The following is a 17,267-nucleotide window of genomic DNA, read 5'->3' as shown; positions in this document are numbered from 1 at the left end:
TAACTAAATAATTGAAAGAGTGGGGCAGAGCCAAGATGGCAGAATAGTGAGGGCACACACCGATAGTCCAGGAAAATTTAGTTTAATAAAAGTGGAGTAACGGTAGCCTCAGAAAAAGGATCAGGAAAAAACTGCAGAGGAAACTCTTCCGGATCTAGTGGCTGTGACTTGGAGGACCTACTGGCAGAGCAAGATCGCCCATCGTGCGGAAGCTGAGCCGCAGGAGCTGCAGGGTCTGTGCGCCAGTGCGGGAAGGGAAGTGGATGTCACACAGACACCAGTGGGGAGAGCAGGGACACCCAGGGCTCCAGGTTCACACATCGGTGCTGGAGGGGGAGGTGAGCTCAGTAACCAGAGACATTGGTGGGGAAACAGCGGACAGAATTTAGAGGGAAGTAGACTTTGAGGCGGGAAAGTTCACCAGACTGACTACAGGAGAGAAGGAAAAAAAAAAGGAGGGGGGTACTGGTACAAACAAGTTTCTCTCTCTCCGACAACCTTGCAAAGGTGAGCAAGAGACAAAGAGCAGGCCCCACTCGGTATATACATAACAAAAGGGGAGAGCTAAGGCTACAATTCAGTAGCCTAGGCAACCCAGTGGGAGTCCATAGCAGAAACTGAACCGGCACAGACTCTTTTGGTAGAAGCCAGATATCAGAAGCTAAATACCACCAATTCTGCTCAGCCGTGAGGTATTACTTACATCCTGAATAAAAAATGAATGAATAAATAAATAAATAGAGATTTACCATGCATAACCTGAGGGTGTCACCTTTGCATGCCCGTAACCCGGAAGAGCCAAGCAGAGCTCTCAGGCCACACCCATCTCAAGCCTCCGAGGCTCCTCCAACAACAGGCAGTCCACTTAACACAGACATAGTATTAAAAAAAAAACTCACAGTGAGGGAAGAAGAGTTAACAATGCCAACCAACAAACACAAAAATAGGGGTACAAGATCAACAATGACACTATGACGCCTCCAAATAAACAAAACACCGCAAGCCAAGATTATGAAGATGATGAGATAGAAGAAATGCAAGATACGGATTTCAAAAAAATTATGATAAGAACATTTAGAAGTTTTCAAAGAAAATCCTTGAACTACAGAAATCCTTATTGGACAGGATTGAAAATCTCTCTTGTGAAAATGAAATTTTAAGGAAGAATCAAAATGAAACAGAGAAACCAGTAGAACATGAAAGTGTGATAGTGAAGAGAAATCAAAATGAAATGAAGAGCTCAATAGATCAAATGACAAACACTTTAGAGAGCCTTAAAAACAGAATGGGTGAAGCAGAAGAGAGAATATCAGACTTAGAAGACAGAGCACAGGAAACCATACAGTCAAACCAAAGAAAAGAAGAGGAAATTAGAAATCTAAAAAATATTGTTGGGAACTACAGGATACTATTAAAAAACCAACATTCGAGTTCTAGGTGTTCCTGAAGGCATGGAGAGAGAGAAAGGATTAGAAGGCCTTTTTAGTGAGATACTAGCAGAGAACATTCCAGGTTTGGAGAAGGACAGAGACATCCTAGTACAGGAAGCTCACAGAACCCCCAGTAAACATGACCAAAAGAGATCCTCACCACGACACATTGTAATTAAAGTCACCACAGTGAAACATAAAGAAAAGATCCTAAAATGTGCAAGAGAGAAATATCAGATTACTCTCAGAGGATCTCCAATTAGACTCATAGCAGACTTCTCATCAGAAACACTACAGGCTAGGAGGGAATGGCAAAATATAGCCCAGGTACTAAGAGAGAAAAATTACCAGCCCAGAATATTATATCCTGCCAAGCTCTCATTTGTGAATGAAGGTGAAATAAAGACCTTTCATAGCAAACAGAAATTGAAAGACTGCTGCCACTCGTCCGGCCCTGCAAAAGATACTTAAAGATGTGCTACACTCAGAAACACAGAAACACGGCCATCGATATGAAAGAAGGTAAAGGAAGAAAACCTACCAGTAAAAGAGCATGGGAAGCTCAACGTATATACTAGAAAATGCCTCCAGGAAAATGGCAGGGCAAAGTCACTATGGATTAATAGTCACATTAAACGTTAATGGACTTAACTCCTCAGTTAAAAGACACCGATTGGCTGATTGGCTAAAGGAACAAAACCCAACTATTTGTTGCCTACAAGAAACACATCTCTATAACAAAGATGCAAGCAGACTGAAAGTGAAAGGTTGCAAAAAGATATTCCATGCCAACAGAAACCAAAAAAAAGCAGGTGTAACCATATTAATATCAGACAAAATAAACTTTAATATGAAAACTGTTAAGAGAGAAAAAGAGGGGCACTATATAATGATTAAGGGTTCAATTCAACAAGAAGATGTAACTATTATAAATGTATATGCACCTAGTTACAGGGCACCAGTCTATTTAAAAGATATGTTAAGAGACTTAAAGGGAGACTTAGATTCCAATACAATAGTACTGGGGGACTTCAATACTCCACTCTCAGAAATAGACAGATCATCTGGAAAGAAGATCAACAAGGAAACAGCAGATTTAATTGACACTATTGCCCAAATGGATCTAACAGACATCTACAGAGCTTTCAATCCTACATCTAAAGACTTTACTTTCTTCTCAGCAGTGCATGGAACCTTCTCTAGGATTGATCAAATACTAGGCCATAAAGCAAGGCTCAGCAAATTCAAAAGAATTAGAATCATACCATGCAGCTTCTCAGACCACAGCGGAATGAAGCTGGAAATTAGCAACTCAGGAAACCCTAGAAGGTATGCAAACACTTGGAGACTGAGCAACATGCTCCGGAATGAACACTGGGTCATTCAAGAAATCAAAAGAGAAATCAAAAACTTTCTGGAAGTAAATGAGGATAACAACACAACATATCAAAGCTTATGGGATACAGCAAAAGCAGTATTGAGAGGCAAGTTTATAGCAATAGGTGACTATATCAAGAAATTGGAAAGGTATCAAATAAATGAACTATCAGTGCATCTCAAGGACCTAGAAAAACTGCAGCAAACCAGAGCCAAATCTAGTAGGAGAAGAGAAATAATTAAAATCAGAGAAGAAATTAACAGGATTGAATCCAAAAAAATTACAAAAAATCAGCCAAACGACGAGCTGCTTTTTGAAAACATAAACAAAATTGACACGCCCAACTAACTAAAAAAAGAAGAGAAAAGACCCAAATCAATAAAATCAGAGATGAAAAAGGAAACGTAACAACAGACACCACAGAAATAAAAAGAATCATCAGAAATTACTACAAGGACTTGTATGCCAGCAAACAGGAAAACATATCAGAAATGGATAGATTCCTGGACAAATGCAATCTACCTAAATTGAACCATGAAGACACAGAAAACCTAAATAGACCCATAACTGAGACAGAAATTTATACAGTCATAAAGGCCCTCCCAACAAAGAAAAGCCCAGGACCAGATGGATTCACTGCTGAATTCTACCAGACATTTAAAGAAGAACTAATTCCATTTCTTCTCAAACTATTCAGAACAATCAAAAAGGAGGGAATCCTCCCAAATTCTTTCTATGAAGCCAGCATCACCTTAATCCCTAAGCCAGTGAAAGATGCAGCACTGAAAAAATATGATAGACCAATATCCCTGATGAACATAGACGCAAAAATCCTCAATAAAATTCTGGCCAAGAGAATGCAAGAACACATCAGAAATATCATCCACCCAGACCAAGTGGGATTTATCCCTGGTATGCAGGGATGGTTCCACAATCGCAAATCAATGTGATTCACCACATTAACAGACTGCAGAAGAAAAAACATATGATTACCTCAATAGATGCAGAGAAAGCATTTGATAAAATTCAACACCCTTTCATGATGAAAACTCTAAGCAAAGTGGGTATAGAAGGAACATTCCTCAATATAATCAAAGCAATTTATGAAAAACCCACGGCCAGCATCCTACTGAATGGGGAAAAGTTGGAAGCATTTCCACTGAGATCTGGCACCAGACAGGGATGCCCACTCTCACCACTGCTATTTAACATAGTTCTGGAAGTTTTAGCCAGAGCCATCAGACAAGAAAAATAAATTAAAGGAATACAAATAGAGAAGGAAGAAGTCAAACTATCCCTCTTTGCAGATGATATGATTCTTTGCTTACAGGATCCAAAGAACTCTACTAAGAGACTACTGGAACTCATAGAGGAGTTTGGATAGAGGCAAGATATAAAATCAATGCACAAAAATCAACAGCCTTTGTATACACAAGCAATGCCACGGCTGAGAAAGAACTGCTAAGATCAATCCCATTCACAATAGCTATAAAAACAATCAAATACCTTGGAATAAACTTAACCAAGGACGTTAAAGATCTCTACGATGAGAATTACAAAATCTTAAAGAAAGAAATAGAAGAGGATACCAAAAAATGGGAAATCTTCCATGCTCATGGATTGGAAGAATCAATATCATCAAAATGTTCATTCTCCCAAGAGCAATTTATACATTCAATGCATTCCCAATCAAGATACCAAAGACATTCTTCTCTGATCTAGAAAAAAATTATGCTGAAATTCATATGGAGGCAAAAGAGACTTGAATAGCTAAAGCAATCCTGTACAACAAAAACAAAGCCGGAGGAATCACAATACCAGATTTCAGGACATACTACAGCATGGTACTGGTACAGAAACAGATGGATAGACCAATGGAACAGAATTGAAACACCAGAAATCAACTCAAACATCTACAGCCAACTTATATTTGATCAAGGATCTAAAACCAATTCCTGGAGCAAGGACATTCTATTCAATAAATAGTGCTGGGAAAACTGGATTTCCATGTGCAGAAGCATGAAGTAAGACCCCTACCTTACACCTTACACAAAAATCCACTCAATGTGGATTAAAGACCTAAATCTATGACCTGACACCATCAAGTTATTAGAGAACTTTGGAGAAACCCTTCAAGATATTGGCACAGGCAAAGAGTTTCTGTAAAAGACACGGGAGGCATAGGCAGTCAAAGCCAAAATCAACTATTGGGATTGCATCAAATTGAGAAGGTTCTGTACTGCAAAAGAAACAGTCAGGAGAGTGAAGAGACAACTGACAGAATGGGAAAAAATATTTTCAAACTATGCAACAGATAAAGGGTTAATAACCAGAATCTACAAAGAGATCAAGAAACTCCACAAAAACAAAACAAACAACCCACTTAAGAGATGGGCCAAGGACCTCAATAGACATTTTTCAAAAGAGGAAATCCAAATGGCCAACAGGCACATGAAAAAATGTTCAAGATCACTAGCAATCGGGGAAATGCAAATCAAAACCACAATGAGGTTTCACCTCACCCCGGTTAGAATGGCTCACATGCTGACATCTACCAACAACAGATGCTGGCGAGGATGTGGGGAAAAAGGGACACTAACCCACTGTTGGTGGGAATGCAAACTGGTCAAGCCACTATGGAAGTCAGTCTGGAGATTCCTCAGAAACCTGAAGATAACCCTACCATTCAACCCAGCCATCCCACTCCTTGGAATTTACCCAAAGGAAATGAAATTGGCAAACAAAAATGTTGTCTCCACATGAATGTTTATTGCAGCTCAATTCACAATAGCCAAGACCTGGAACCAACCCAAATGCCCATCAACGGTGGACTGGATAAAGAAATTATGGGACATGTACTCTTTAGAATACTATACCCCAGCAAAAAACAATGAAATCCAGTCATTTGCAATGAAATGGAGGAATCTGGAACACATCATGCTGAGTGAAATAAGCCAGTCCCAAAGGGACAAATACCATATGTTCTCCCTGATCGGTGACAACTGACTGAACACCAAAAAGGAAACCTGTTGAAGTGAAATGGACACTATGGGAAATGGTGACTTGATCAGCATAGCCCTGTTAATGAACAACTTTTAATACATTATCCCTCTTAGTATTTTTTATGTCTGTTCTACTTAATACTACTGGTTTAATTCTGTAATTAATACACAGTTATTCTTAAATGTTAAAATTAAACTGAAAAGTGATCCCTGTTAAATATGAGAGTGGGAATAAGAGAGGGGGGAGATGTACAATTTGGGACATGCTCAATCGGGCTTGCCCCAAATGGTGGAGTTAGAAATCTGCCAGGGGATTCCAATACAATCCCATCAAGGTGGCATGTACCAATGCCATCTCACTAGTCCAAGTGATCAATTTCAGTTCACAATTGATCATAATGAAAGGACTAAGAGTCAAAGGGAGCACATAAACAAGTCTAGTGCCTGCTAATACTAACCGATAGAATAAATAAAGGGGAGAGTGATCCAACATGGGAAGCGGGATACACAGCAGACTCATAGAATGGCAGATGTCCTAAACAGCACTCTGGCCTCAGAAGCAGACCTAAAGGCAATCAGATCTGGCTGAAAAGCCCATGAGAGTATTTCAGGCATGGAAAGCCAAGACACTCTGGCAAAAAAAAAGGACCTAAATGAAAGATCTCTGTGAGTGAGATCCCTGTGGAAAGAATAGGTCTTCAAAGAAGGAGGTACCTTTCTCTGAAGGGAGGAGAGAACTTCCACTTTGACTATGACCTTGTCTAAACTAGATAAGAGAGAACTCAAAAGGCTTGCATAGCCTTGGAATCTCATGACTGGAGCATAGGGAGATTACTGATGCCACAAACAAGAGTGTCAATTTGTTATGTCAACAACAGAAGTCACTGTGCACTTACTCCTCATGTAGGATCTCTGTCCTTAATGTGCTGTACATTGAGATTTAATGCTATAATGACTACTCAAACAGTATTTTTCACTTCGTGTTTCCATGTGGGTGCAAACTGTTGAAATCTTTACTTAATGTATACTAAACTGATCTGTATATATAGAAAATTGAAAATGAATCATGATATGAATGGGATGGGAGAGAGAGCGGGAAAGAGGAGGGTTGCGGTGGGACGGAAGTCATTGGGGGGTGGGGGGAAGCCAGTGTAGTCCATAAGCTGTACTTTGGAAATTTATATTCATTAAATAAAAGTTAAAAAAAATAAAAATAAAAAAATAAATAATTGAAAGAGTTACACAATAGAAAATAGGAAATATTGATGAAAGAAATCATCAAAATGACAAAATGAATTGGAAGAATTAATGTCATTAAAAGTCCATAGTTTCCAAAGCAATTTACAGATTCAATGCAATCCCTATCAAAATAACAATATTAGAATTAGAAGAATTAATTAGAAGAAACAATGCTAAAATTCATATAGAACCATAGTCACAGGATAGGCAAAGTGATCCTGAGGAAAAAAGTCAATTAGGTGCTGAGGAGCTGCAGAGGGCAAGAAGCCCAGCATCCCAGGTTACTGCAGGCCCTGCAGCTTGCAAGTCCCAGAAAGCAAGCACTCTGATCAGCCCCAGCCTTCAGTGGCCTGCCCCTCATACCCAAATTTGTAGTCCCTGTTACCTGTTCTTGTCTCCAGCTGCTACACCACTTTCACTGAGCAAACAGGAGTGACTGCCCTCGGCCTGCTTCACCAGCCTCGGCAGCTTTGTGATTTAATCCTATTTGTCATTTTCACACCTGATGGAGGAGCTGAAGATAAACTTACCCTTCTGAAATGGGAAGGTATAACCTTCATAGCCGAGACTTCTGGCTACTCTCACCCCCTCCCAAGCCTAAGGTTAACCCTGTAGATGAATGACTGGTTTCCAGTTGACCTCCCAACAGGGCATTTCTAATCTCTGAGTGCACAATCTCTGTAACCAAGCAATGCTCCAGAACACAAGTGTGCACTGCTAATACTAACTAGCGGTCAATGGCTGAGAGTGCGCGTAGAAGTTTGGAGGCAATGGGTGCTCCGTGTGCACTTGCAAGGTTTCTATCTCTCAAACAGGATGGATTTTGTTGCTCCCAAATGTCAGTGGGATTTATTTGAGCGTTGAGGTCATTGTAGGAAAGTAACACTCGTGCCTGTGGGAAAGCAGTCTGCACTGGACCAGGACTACAGTGGAGTGCAATTTCAGGATGCTGAAGGCCTCATCTCAGTAAACTCTTAAAATCCTTCTCTCTAAATCCCCTTATTGCTCATTATTCCCCCTCCACATCCCTTAGAGTCCTAGTCAGTTTCAATGGGACTTTAACAGATAAAATAAATAAATAAATAAATAAATTAATTAAATAAAATAAATAAATAAAATAAAATCATTTTTGCGTGATTTCAGGAACTGTGGCCATATGCATCAACAAGTGTGAATGTGGGACAAGAAATCAACACAGATTTTACAGAAGAAATGAAACCACAGTTCTTTATGCCTGTTACTCCTCTCATTTTGCCCATTTGAGTTTTTGCTATTATTTCCCTTAATTGAATCTTTAGTGAATCCACACTTGAATTGGAGCATTATGTGGTGTTTATAAATTTTTGTAAAGTGGCTGTTCACTTATCCCAAACAGTTCATGTTTTGATGGTATGTTACAATGCCACTTTTAACCTGAAATATCAAAGTATGCCTTTTTTGTTTCTGGCTTTTACAGTGTGTTCTATTAAGCGGTCTGCTTCTCTTTTTTTTTCTTCTAATCCATGAATATTTTATTCCATCACCAACCACTGTGCCCCATCTAAGCAACAGTCCATAAGTCATCAATCAATTACAATCCAGTTGTAGAATCTGAGGCTTTTACAGTATTTTTAAGTTTGAGGGAACAAATCAAACCAAAGAATCTCCAAATACTTTGTCCCAGCCAATACAAGTAATGCAGCAATTTTATGCATAGTACATGTGTGATACTCCAGAGGGACTTCACAGCTTGGGGACAGAACCCCTACATGAACAGGCTATGAAAGAAGCTGATGACTTCCTCCTCCCCACTATGACTGACCCACAAGGGAGAGGAGACTTCAGATAGCTTGTCAGTGCTGGGGAATGCATGGAAGCAGGAAATGTTTCTGGAATCTGGAAAAGCTCGCTGCAGACTGAACACTAGAGGGGAACAGAGGATGACCACCGTGCACTGGTACCACCAGGCCAAGTCTACCATGGGCGCAGTCCCAGTAGATAGACACCCACACAGGATAAAGTTCTCAGGACCCAACACAGTTCACAGAGCCTGCCATGCTATGTCTGCATGGAGGTCCTTGTTGGAGGATTGCCCTGGGCTCAAGTTGTAGCCTGAGAATCCCTAGATGTACCTGATGCATGAGACAGAGTCATCAGAAAAGCTGCACATCCGGCCCAGTTCCTCTGCGTTACTGTTGGAGAACAGCTGGTAGAGGCTGCAGGGCATGCAGTGCATTAACATGCAACCCTGCCAGTTGTGCCTGGTTGAGTGCTGCTGGTACTGCCAGTCATGCACTCGCTCATGTGCAGTTTGTGCAAGCACCAGGAGCCTGGCCTGGCCCTCAATGACTACTGGTGGCAGAGGCCAGGGCCACAACGGCCTCCTGAGCAGGCACCCCGGGGCTTTGCTGCTAGGGAGCAAGCACCGTGTAGGTAGGCTCCAGCTTCAGGAAAGCTATTTTTGTGGTGCTGTGGTTCATCAGAGCAGACAGCAGAAGAGCCAGCACTGCTCTCCTAGTGAGAAATCCATTCATCTTGGACCTGGCTCTTGGTAACTGAGGCCACTGGCCAGGAAAGCAGAGCACAGGGCAAGTGGCCCATGGACAGCCTGAGCACACGCTCAGGTGCTGCAGCCTGCTCAGCCTGCCCCAGAAAAGGTGACACCCAGATTATCAGTGCATCTTAACTCATTTACCTCTGAAGTATGCAGGATGTTGGTGTGAGTGTTCGGAACATTGGTTAGGATACCACGTGGGGTGTCCACATCCCACATAGGACTGCCTCGGTGCTTGGATCAAGTCTAGGCTCCTATTTTTCCTGGCCCATTCCCAGTTGTTGCTGCCACTTTGGGAATGGACCAGTGACAGGATGATCTGTCTCTCTGTCTCTGTCACTCTCTGCCATTAAAATAACATGAAAGGAAAGAAAATATTAAAATTTTTAAATGGACAATATTTTAAAATCTGTTACAGTTAGAAAATTCCCACCTCATTTTTTTCCCTTTCAGGATTCTCTTGGCAATAATTATTATTATTTGAGGTTACTTTTTAAACCTGTGCAATTTTTTAATCTATATAAATTTAAATAGAATATGCTTTGAGATTTTATTGTGATTAGGTTAAGAACAGTATTTTAACTGTACACCCAAATGTTGCCTTCCCCCTACTTTTTGTCTTATTTGTTTCTTAAAACTATTTGGGAGACAGAGTGGGTGTTCCTGGGTTTTCAGGAAGCAAGCCAGGGAATCTTGTACCTAAAAACAATTTCTCTAACTCCCTTCTCTGATGTATTTGTTGTCTAAATGTCCAAAGTACATGATTCAGCATATTTAGCACATTCCTTTGTGATCTTCTGATACCACATCCTTGGATAGAAGGGAGAACAATGTGAATTGGGCTTAGAAGAGTAGTATTTGAATTATAACTCTTTAAGTGCTAGCAGTGAGCTGCTGATGGCTGTTTATTCATATGTGAAATGGCTGTAACATCCCTAACTCATGTAGTATGGGATTAACAGTAATTGTGTTTGTCCAAGGGAAATTGGATAATAAAATGATTATTTTGTTAGTTGACATGAAGATTTGCCTTAATGGGGCCATCATTGTGGTGTAGTGGTTTTGTCACCAGCTATCATTTGGGTGCCATTTTGAGTCCTGATTGTTCCACTTCTGATCCAGCTCCCTACTAGTAGCTTGGAACTGAATTCTGTTATTTCACTAAAGCCCATCAGTCTGGGTTTGGTTTTTCTAGGAAGGTATTTCATTGATCTGATCAGATCAATTTGCTTCTTGGAGAAATGGATTTCTAACACTCTAACACATATTGCTATGTCTTTCTGCTCATCTAATGTTTTTATATTTGTTTATAAGAGGAAAATTCTGTTGGGCTTAGATAGCCCAACAGAATTTGGGCTACCTCCAGGGGATAGATAAGTTTATAAGGTCTCGTAAGACTGATGTCCTGACTTCTGAATACTGTCCGTGTGTCCCTGAGACCTCTTTCTTTCACTTGATCTATCCAGACTCAGAAGGCTTTGGCTTACTCCTGGTCAGATGTTTGCCCTTTAGTTGAACTGCGAAGATAGAAAGTTCACCATTTTTACAGATTTTTGACTTCCCATGGGGCTTTTTCAGGCTAACAATACATGTTTTCCACCCTAAACACCTGCTTCCTTCATGTTTCCCACCACCAAGGTAATGTGTGCATTTATCTTCTGGCACAGTTTCACCAGGGACAACTTAAAATTGCAATGGCCATTTTGAGAGACCTTTGGACATCTCCAAAAGAGGTACTTTGAATCAATAAAGCACTGTGGCCTGGCAGGTAAGGTTGCCACCTGCAGAGCCAGCATCCCATATGGGCACCAGTTCAAGTCCTGGCTGCTCCACTTCTGATCCAGCTCTCTGCTATGGCCTGGTAAAGCAGTAGAAGATGACCCAAGTCTTTGAGACCCTGCACCCATGTGGGAGAACTGAAAGACGCCCTTGGCTCCTGGCTTAGGATCGGCACATCTCCAGCCATTGTGGCCATCTGGGCAGTGAACTAGCAGATGGAAGACCCCTCTCTCTCTCTCTGCCTCTGCCTCTCTGTAACTCTTTCAAATAAATAAATAAATCTTTTAAAAAAATTCAGAGGAAATTTCTTGAGCAGACTATCTTGTTTGTCTAAGAGAGATCATTTTGTTTAATGTAGAAGATATAACCTCTTCAGTTTACATATTTGGGGTTTAATAAATACTAGCTAGCTAGTTAATTATAACTTGATGAAGTTGACAAAGATCCATGTAATGTCAAAAGCAGCTATTTGCCACTCCCTTGTGGGTGCATATGTTTCAAAATCTGTATTTCTACATGTTAACATTCTTTTTGCAAAAGAAACTTAAGTAGCCTTTTATAGTGATAACTGTAAATTTGATTGTAGCTGATTTTTTCTTCTGTCCACTTCTTTTCTTTTTCTTTCTCATGAACTTTTAAAGATCAATATGTGAAAAATTCATTTGTTGTCATGAATACACTTTGGGAATACAGTCCAGATAAATTTATCTAAAAGCAAAATTTAAAGTAATTAACATTGAGGGTATGCTGTTTCCTAGGCATCAATGTAGCCATGAAAGAAACAGAAGTTAAAAAAAGAAAAGAAGGTGGAGGCCCTCAGTATAGTGGTTAAGATGACACCTGAGATGTCTAAATCCCTGATCAGAATACCTGTGTTGGAGTATAACTCCTCTCCCTACTCCATATTCCTGTTAATGCACACCTAGGGATCCCTGTGATGTCTCCAGCCCCTGAGTCCCTGCCACCTGGATTGAGTGTCAACCTCCTGACTTCAGCCTGGGTCTTGTGGGAATTTGAAAAGTGAACCAGTAGGTGGACAATCCCTCTGTCTTTGTATCTCAAATACATTAATTAAATAAAAATCATTCAATGAAATTTAAAGGATATCTATACAATTGCATTCAACTAATGGAATGATAATAATGGAGATCTTTCAAAGGCTATAGTTTCATGAAATGCAATGCTATGAATCATAATACTGAGAGCCAAGTTGGAATTTCCAAATTCTCAGCTAATTTCAAGAACCTAGTGCTAAGTTGATTAAAAATAATCTTTGGGTGTTTTTACTGTTCCAAAAGAAAAAGAAAGTAAATACACTGATTTACTCTTTTTAAATGACAGCATGATAAGAAAGCATGCAAATTTTTTGGAAAATATTATATAGGTGTATATATATTATATATAGATATATATACTTATATACATATTTATTTTATCATATATACATAATTAAGCTTTCAGAGGAGATATATACATATATATATATATATATCTACTTCTTGCTTGTGAGATGAAGGGAGCTTTGCTTAACAACCCTGTAGCTCTGTTTCCTCAATTGTAAATGGAGATACATAGTATCTGACTCCTAAAGCTGTTTTAAAGAATAAATAAGTAATTACCTTCAGGGCAAAATCTGATACAGTCCCTTTATCTCATCATAGTGGTTGAGCACAGAGTACAGCTATGCTTTCATCCTAGAAAAGATCTCTAGCGCAGAAGATGGTCACATGTGTTGGTGTGATCAGCCTCTCACTTCCTTTCCTCCAAGCTGAGTAATGCCCAGGTGTTTGTCCCCAGTGTCTTCAACACTCATCTGCACTTTTGTATGAACCACAAAAATGATCTGCGTAGTCCTCTCTGTGAGCATGATTCCTGCTACAGAGGTCTGCCCTGGCAACCAAAGAGTTCTGAGAGTGTGACTCTGATCCAGAGCTTGCCCAGACCCAGGCTACTCCTTGCCTCCTCCCAGGCAGTCACAGTGCTTTCACAGTCTCAGCACCCAGGGTTCCCATGTTCAAGGACTGCCAGAGGGTACACTCTGCCCCACTAGCCTGTTCTGCCCACACAGTGACTGAGGAGTTCCTGGAGCCACGTGCCCTGTATTCTACCCTGGCAGATGGAGCCTCTCAGCCAGACTGAAAGTCAGTGGGGAATGTGAATGTTTCCCTCTGGCAAAATCCTTGGGTGACATGCATGTGCAATGCCTGCCAGCCACCTTTCACAGTTGTGCTGGGTGTGTATAAGCATCCCAACTGGCAGCATTTCCCTTTGGTTGCAATAGATTCTCCTCCAAGCCTATTGCAGGATGAGCATGAAGGAACTGATGGTTACCTGATGACAAGGTGGAGACAGTAACCACCAATTTACTTAAAGTGCTGTGGTTGCCCCTGCCAACAGTTCTTACTAGTTGCTGTGAAACACAGAGTAATAGAATTCACTAAACTGTACATTAAATTTCTATGAAGCTGCAAATGTTTGAGAAGTCATAATATTGTAAGTTGAAAATGTTATTTAAATCTGAAAATCTTAATATTATTCAATACACTTTTGAAAAGGTTTCAAGATTTGGAAATACTTTGAGCAAAAACTTAAAACTTGAAAGTAGTTTAAGCAAGCACTTTTTGTGATATTATTTTTGAAACTTATTTCATGTTTTGGTGAATTAAAAAGCAAATATATATTGGTGAGCACCGCAGCTCACTAGGCTAATCCTCCACCTGTAGTGCTGACACCACAGGTTCTAGTTCCGGTTGGGGCACCAGATTCTGTCCAGTCCAGCTCTCTGCTGTTGCCAGGGAAGGGAGTGCATGATGGCCCAAGTACTTGGGCCCTGCACCGGCATGGGAGACCAGGAGGAATCACCTGGCTCCTGGCTTCAGATTGGTGCAGTGCACCAACTGTAGCAACCATCTGCGGGGAGAATGAACAGAAGGAAGAGAAACATGAGAAATTCATAGAGGAAATTTTAGTTGGTAATTGTCATGAGACACATATGATGAAACGCATTTCATTTAAATTCTCATTTCTAATATTTCTAAGGAAGATCATAATAGAATATTACAAAAATTGTAGCTTTATAAAGCCCTATTTAAAGCATATCAGACATAGACAGTTGTGATAGAGAAGTAGATGTATTTATAGCAAGCCAGGGCATTTTATGTTATTTGACTTCATATATATGTATATCAGAATATACATGAGAAGGGTGGCATTATCATGACATTTTAAAGACACGTTTCCAGGAGAAGTCTTATAGATTTATATTTTTTTAACTTTTATTTAGTACATATAAATTTCCAAAGTACAGTTCATGGATTACAATGGCTTTTGCCCCCATAACTTCCCTCCCACCTGCACCCCTCCCATCTCCTGCTCCCTCTCTCATTCCATTCACATCAAGATTCATTTTCAATTATCTTTATTAGATTTTTAATTATTTAAAATACAAAGTGGTGAAATGAAGGGCTGGCATTATGGTGTCATGGGTAAGGCTGCTGCCTGTGATGCCAGCATTCCATATGGGCACCAGTTCTTGAACCAGCTTACTCAACATCCAATCTAACTCCCCACTAATGGCCTGGGAAGATCAGCAGAAGGTGGCCCAAGTGCTTTGCCCCTGCTCTCCATGTGGCAGAGCTGGAAGAAGTTCCTGGCTCCTAGATTCGGCCTGGACCATAGCTAGCAATAGCCATCTGGGGAGTGAATCAATGCATAGAAGATATCTTTCAATGTCTTGATCTGTCTTTCTGTCTCTCTCGGTCTCTCTCCCTCTTCTTTTCTCCCTCTCTCCCTGTAACTCCTTCAAATAAATAATTATTTTTTAAAAATAAACACTAAAATGAAATATTCACCAGAACAACAAATTCAAGAAATATAAGAATGTCTTGGTTTCTTGTCTCAGAATTCATTAATTCTATGCAATTTCCAACTAAGCACAAAAAAAACACCACAATAGAAATACAGAAAAAAACCAGTGGCAATTATTTTTTTTTCTATTTCCTATATTTGGTTCTGCATTCAATTATGACTGCCACCAAAAACTTGGTGTAGACTGAAGGTATTAATAATTATCAATTATTTACCATTATTATTTATCACCATATGCTTTTCACTTACCCTTTAATCTGGATAGTGAGCAATCAATGAATAATGATTAAAAATTGAATGGAAAACTGGTTAATATTTCTAACTTTCAGAAGCTAACTAAAACCTTCTTTAAGGAATTTCTCTTGTCCTAGCAGATTAATATCAAAGAATATTATAGGCTTTATTCACTATTTGCTAAGTTAAGATGCAGGAAACCATAATTTAAAATTATATAATAAATTCAAAGCAATAATTCCTTTAGCAGTTCTTTGCAGAGAAATAATTTCTTCAGTCTGTTGGGGGCTGAGAGTGTAGGGGAATCACTGAGCCATATATTTCAAATAATTATTTAACATTAGTTTTATTATATGTGAGACAAATTCCTATGCCATAATGTGTTCCAAACACAATAATAAAATGAACCACATATGTTCTTCAACACATGCTGGTTGTCATAACAGGAATATCATTACATCATTACAGTGCAAGTATATGCTGCTTCCCTGAGCTTGCAGAGTGCATCTGTGAGTTACTGGCAGGGTGCCTTTCTCCCCATGGAGGCCCTATGCTGTGAGTATGTCAGAGTCCAACAGGACACTGGAAGTTCAAGCTTGGACTGGTTGAAAAGTTTATCTGTGCGAATGATTGAAGTGCATCTTTTGCAGTAAACAAGAGAGCAGGGAGAGAAGGATTCATATTATATTTGAAACTAATCCTTGGAGCTTGACACATTATCTTACAATATCAACATCCATTTGCTTAAAAAATCCTGGAAGTAAACCTCATCAATTTTCAGAATGTAAATAGAGAGTAATATAGTATGGTTGGTTGTATTTCAATGGTAGAAGCACTAGGAAATGCAGTAAGGAGGAGGTCTGATGTGTTTGAAGGTTGTTGGGAGGAGTAACCATCAAAGTAGGATGATACAGGGAAATTTTGCTTATCACTTTCTATTTTTCCCATTGTTTTTATCCCCTAGACAAAGTTCTAGCAAAAAAGCATAAGTAATAACAGAGAGGTGGGAGCAGAGAATGTTCTAGTGGTCCAATTCCTTAATTCTGATGGAGTCAGTTGCCAGAGACTTGTTTGGTTTTCAGCCAAGCAGCAAAGCAGCTGTGTTGGGAGACCTGGCACTAAATGCATCATGTCATCAGATTTTAGGGCCTGCAGCATTAATCAGGCATTTCAGCCAATGGTAAGGTTTAGGGAGCAGCCAATTAGGACCTTACCCACAAGTTATGATCCCAACTGATAAAATAAGACAACAAATTTTGTTTCAAGCATTCAAGAAAATATACAATAAAATTTTTAAAAAGTCTAAAATAGGCATGATTGAAATGTGAATTACAGACAATAAAGATGGTTGCTTTTTTTAAAATTTTTTTCAGTTTATGAGTTTACTCAGTTGGGAGTGCATCACTTCTAGGTTATTATACAATTCTTGATGATAGGTTTACTCATGTGGTGCCACTGCAAAAAAGGTAATAGTGAATGATTTCAGTCTGGAAAATGTCCTCTGGCATTCTGTATTTTGACAGAGGGAACTTGAGTTGGTTGTCTTGCATTTACTGTCTAATGCACATTCATACAATGAAATGCACGTTCTTTGGAAGTTTTCTGTAAGTCTTATGTGGGTAAGTGCCAATGTATCTGAGATCATGAAAAATTCCACTTCATCTCCATTTCTATTTCTTCAGACTTATCCTCTAGGGGAAAATAACCAAGGAGTAGAGGAGTGAAGAGAGATGAAAAATTCAATGTCTGTGACTTGAAAAATAAACTACAGATGAATATTTTCTTTAGAAATTCATATGTAATAC

The sequence above is a fragment of the Oryctolagus cuniculus genome, chromosome Y, assembly GCF_051225735.1.
Source record: "Oryctolagus cuniculus isolate XC-2025 breed Fujian yellow rabbit chromosome Y, ASM5122573v1, whole genome shotgun sequence".
In the NCBI taxonomy this organism is placed as follows: domain Eukaryota; kingdom Metazoa; phylum Chordata; class Mammalia; order Lagomorpha; family Leporidae; genus Oryctolagus; species Oryctolagus cuniculus.
This window is presented reverse-complemented; position numbering follows the sequence as displayed.